The sequence below is a fragment of the Lactuca sativa genome, chromosome 2, assembly GCF_002870075.4.
Source record: "Lactuca sativa cultivar Salinas chromosome 2, Lsat_Salinas_v11, whole genome shotgun sequence".
Lineage (NCBI taxonomy): Eukaryota > Viridiplantae > Streptophyta > Magnoliopsida > Asterales > Asteraceae > Lactuca > Lactuca sativa.
In genome coordinates, this window is record NC_056624.2 from 58,594,025 (window position 1) to 58,599,433 (window position 5,409).

General features: G+C 42.4%; 2 pseudogenes; both read left to right on the forward strand.

The window, feature by feature from the left end:
* The first annotated feature begins 2,309 nt into the window (after window positions 1-2,309).
* Window positions 2,310-2,426, forward strand: LOC128132514 (5S ribosomal RNA; annotated as a pseudogene).
* A 758-nt stretch (window positions 2,427-3,184) lies between these two features.
* LOC111894497 (5S ribosomal RNA) lies at window positions 3,185-3,301 on the forward strand (annotated as a pseudogene).
* The last annotated feature ends 2,108 nt before the right edge of the window (window positions 3,302-5,409 follow it).

Sequence of the window (5,409 nt, forward strand, 5' to 3'; positions counted from 1 at the left end):
GATGTCGTAGAGGGCACAGGGGCGACGTGGCCGATCCGAGTCCGTACACTACGTACGCTGGGCGTACTCCGAAGTACGCTGGACGTACTCCTTCGGATAAGCCTCGAAGTGTGTGCCAAAAACTTCAAAAATGCGTAACTTTCGCATACGAGCTCCGTTTTTGACGTTCTTTATATCCACGCGTAGGTGAGAATATACTCTACAACTTTAATTTAGACTTCGTCGGCTAATTTTGACTTTAATTTTTAATATTTTATTTTAAATAGGCTGGGACAGGATAATTTCGTTAAAAATCCATAACTTCTTTATCTGATGTCCGTGTTCGTCTGTCTTTTTACCATTGTACTACTATTGTAGAGACCTTAAACTCTCGTTTAAGTTGCGTCAGCTAAAAATCGTTCGATTTCTATTCCGAGTTTTTAGCTGTCTACTGCTGTTCCGAAACTTAAAAAAATCGTAACTTCTTCATACGAAATAAGATTTGGGCGTTCTTTTTATGCATGCTCACGATTTAACGTAATCTATGACTTTCGTTTAGGTGTCTAGGGCTAAAAAGAATTTTATTGAAGTTTCACTTTTTATGTTTATCAGTGTTTTACTGGGTGAGTCATGGACTTTCGATTGGTCATAACTTTTTCGTTAAAGCTCGGATTTGAGTGTTCTTTATATTTTTGGAAACCTTGGCACGATATCTAACACTTTATGCATCCCAATTTAGATTTTTGAACACTTCATTTTTGATGCGGATTTCTTTGATTCTAAATAGTTCATTACATTTGACTTTTTCAATGTTACATTAGTTTGAAAAATATCGGGTTGTCACACGAACGCAGGGCGTTCCCTGCGAACGAGGTGCCTAGGAGCGGGGTTCCGTCTTATCTCTTATCCATTTGACTGGCGTTCCACCTTTGGGATGCGTGCCTCGAACTTCAGAAAATCATAACTCTCGCATACGATCTCCATTTTCGACGTTCTTTATATCCACGCGTAGGTGAGATTATGATCTACAACTCTCGTGTAGACTCCGTCGGCTAATTTTGATTTTATTATTATTATATTATTTTTAGTAGGTCGGGACAGGAAAACTCTGTTAGAAATTCATAACTTTTTCATCTGACGTCCGTTTTCGTCTGTCTTTTTACCGTTGCACTAATATCAACGAGATCTTCGATTCTCGTTTAGACTGTTTCGACTAGAAATCACTCGATCTCAAATCCGAACTTCGGGTTGCATACTGCTAAGCTGAAACTTCGGAAATTCATAACTTCCTCATACGAAGTCAGATTTAGATGTTATTTTTATGTACGATCTTGGTTTAATGTATTCTACGACTTTCATTTAGATTGCTAAGGCCAAATATCACTCTATCATAAATTCACTATTTACGTCACGCTGTGTCGTGCTGGTTTTGTCACGAAACTTCGACAGGTCATAACTTCTTCATTATAACTCGGATTTCGGCATTCCTTATATATCTGGAATCCTTGTCACGACCACTACAAATTCGTTAAGATTATTCATTCTAAATAATCTTCTATCAAAAAGTCATTTTTGATGCTCATTGTGTCTAAATTGACTAGCCCTGATCTACGAGCGTTACACCCGGAGTCTATAAAGTGGAAAGAGCCAATGGACAACAAGATTCAGTCCATGTGTGAAAATCAAGTTTGGAACTTGTTTGACAATGTATCGGGTCATAAGATGGTTGGGTGTAAGTGGATCTTTAAGAAGAAGGCTGACATGGATGGGAAAGTGCATACGTTCAAGGCATGATTGGTTGCTAAGGGCTTTACTCAAACCCTTGGGGTTAACTATGATGAGACCTTCTCACCCGTGGCCAAAATCAAATCTATAATGGTTATGTTGGCCATAGTGTAACATCCCCCTTTAGTGTAACATCCCCCTCTGGCACGTATCACAATATTGTCCGCTTTGGGCCACTCGGCACGAGGACTTCCCAGGGGGTCACCCATCCTGGTACTACTCCCACCCGAGCACGCTTAACTGCAGAGTTCTTATGGGATCTGCTGCCCTCGCGGCTTTAAAACGCGTTGTGATAGGGAAGGTATCCACACCCTTTATAAGGAATGCTTAGTTCTCCTTCCCAGTCGATGTGGGATCAGATCTAACCCACTTTCACCCCCCATTTTAGGGTTCGACGTCCCCGTCGAACACATCGACCCGTGCCCTGGCTCTGATACCATTTGTAACATCCCCCTCCGGCACGTATCACAATATAAGGTATCCCACATCGGCTGGGAAGGAGAACTAAGCATTCCTTATAAGGGGTGTGGATACCTTCCCTATCACAACGCGTTTAAAGCTGTGAGGGCAGCAGATCCCATAAGAACTCTGCAGTTAAGCGTGCTTGGGCGGGAGTAGTACCAGGATGGGTGACCCCTTGGGAAGTCCTCGTGCCGAGTGGCCCAAAGCGGACAATATTGTGATACGTGCCAGAGGGGGATGTTACAAATGGTATCAGAGCCAGGGCACGGGTCGATGTGTTCGACGGGGACGTCGAACCCTATAATGGGGGGTGAAAGTGGGTTAGATCTGATCCCACATCGACTGGGAAGGAGAACTAAGCATTCCTTATAAGGGGTGTGGATACCTTCCCTATCACAACGCGTTTTAAAGCCGCGAGGGCAGCAGATCCCATAAGAACTCTGCAGTTAAGCGTGCTCGGGCGAGAGTAGTACCAGGATGGGTGACCTCCTAGGAAGTCCTCGTGCCGAGTGGCCCAAAGCGGAAAATATTGTGATACGTGCCAGAGGGGGGTGTTACAAAAGTGGGTTAGATCTGATCACACATCGACTGGGAAGGAGAACTAAGCATTCCTTATAAGGGGTGTGGATACCTTCCCTATCACAACGCGTTTTAAAGCCGTGAGGGCAGCAGATCCCATATGAACTCTGCAGTTAAGCGTGCTCAGGCGGGAGTAGTACCAGGATGGGTGACCCCCTGGGAAGTCCTCGTGCCAAGTGGCCCAAAGCGGACAATATTGTGATACGTGCCAGAGGGGGATGTTACAAATGGTATCAGAGCCAGGGCACGGGTCGATGTGTTCGACGGGGACGTCGAACCCTATAATGGGGGGGGTGAAAGTGGGTTAGATCTGATCCCACATCGGCTGGGAAAGAGAACTAAGCATTCCTTATAAGGGGTGTGGATACCTTCCCTATCACAACGCGTTTAAAGCCGTGAGGGCAGCAGATCCCATAAGAACTCTGCAGTTAAGCGTGCTCGGGCGAGAGTAGTACCAGGATGGGTGACCCCCTGGGAAGTCCTCGTGCCGAGTGGCCCAAAGCGGACAATATTATGATACGTGCCAGAGGGGGATGTTACACATAGCTTCATTTCATGATTATGAAATATGGCATATGGACATCAAAACCATTTTCGTCAATGGAAAGTTGGCTGAGGATGTTTACATGAATAATCCAGAGGGTTTTGTGGATGAAAACTACCTGAATAGAGTATGCAAGCTTGAGAAATCCATCTACGGATTAGAACAAGAATCTCGCATATGAAATCTTTGTTTTGATGAGAAAGTCAAAGAGTTTGGTTTTTCGAGAAGCAAGGATGAGTCATGCGTATATGTCAAAGCTAGTAGGAGTATAGTTAGCTTCCTCATATTGTATGTGGACGGTATATTGCTCATAGGAAACGACATCCTAACCCTACAGGAGGTTAAGTCCTGGCTTGGGAAGTGTTTCTCTACGAAGGACCTCGGAGAAGCTCTTTACATTATGGGCAAAGGATTTTGAGAAATAGGAGTAAAAGACTAATAGGACTTAGTCAAAGTACTTACTTGGACAAGGTGTTGAAACGTTTCATCATGAAGAATTCCAAGAAAGGAGAATTACCTATCCAGAGAAATACGAAATTGAGTAAGACTCAGAGTCTTAGTACCGATGCTGAGATAAGATAAATGAGTCGAGTACCTTATGCTTCCACCATTGGCTCGATCATGTATGCTATGAAGTGTAATCGCCCTGATATGGCTTTTGCTATAAGCATGGTTAGTCGATATCAAGGGAACCCTGGTAGAGCTCACTGGATTGTAGTAAAGCACATTTTTAAGTACTTACGAAGGACTAAGAACTGGATCCTTACCCTTGGTGGGAATGATGACTTAAGAGTGACAGGGTATAGTGACGCCAGCTTTCCGACTGATCGAGATAATTTCCTCTCTTAGTTAGGCTGGGTATTTACCCTAAATGGAGGATCGGTAACATGGAAAAGTTCCAAGCAGGAGACTGTGGCTGATTCAACATGCGAATCAGAGTACATAGCAGCAAGCGAAGCGTCGAAGGAGGCAATATGGCTAAAGAACTTTAGTGGAGACCTTGGAGTTGTCCCTGCCATAAAGGAACATATGGAGATTTTCTTGATAATGAGGGTACGGTCGCCTTAACCAAGGAACCGACGGATCATGGTAGATCCATGCATATCGACAGGAAATATCACTTCATGAGACATTAAGTAGAAGAAGGACTCCTTGTAGTGAAGAGGGTATCGTCAAAGGAGAACTCAGCGGATCCCTTACGAAGGGACTAAGCAGGGTTAAGCACTTGCAGCATGCTAAGAGTGTTGGGCTGAAGGACGATACTAGTTTTATTAATTAGATAGATATTTAGAAACTTGTAATAGATAAAATGTAATTGACATTTGATGATTAAATAAAGGAGTTTTATTTATGAGTAAATTTACTATCTTGTGTCAATTGTTTACTATTGTTTCATTTTGCATGTTTTGACTTTCAGAATAATAAGATTGTTCAAAATTATCCACAGTCGATCATACCTTGGAAGTAGGTACTGAGGAAAGACTGTCATGAACTGGCTTGTAGATTATCTAAGGTGTTTAGAGATAGCAAAAGTTTGCTACAACATTCATGAGTGCTCTTGAAATAAGATTTGAGTATTGTATTAAACCCACGCTCACATGGATCACTTCATGGAATTTTTCATGAGTGATTTGTGAGATGATAATATCGTATAATCTTTAAACCAAGATATATGAGTTGTTGATTACGAGTTGGTTGTACATTGATAGTACGAAAACACATCAGTAACTTGATGTTATAAAACGTATTGTTGTGTATAATTTAACAAGTAGTTAGTATAAGGATATAAGTCGAAGTTTATCTGTTCCTTTTATCCGAAGAGGATTAAAAGCGATATCTTGGGCCCCTCGATGATTTTGTGTTGACTTATTTACCGGGCCCGGTCTGGACTGAATTGATGTGTTCACTTAAGTTCTATGTCAAACAAATCAGAAATCGGGAAACAAATAGTTTGACAATAAGTATGACTCCATTCCATGTCTTTGTCCACACGATATCTTGAAGAACAGAGGATTATATGATCCCTTATCTAAAGGGCGCGTCATTGGCTAGGTCAGAGT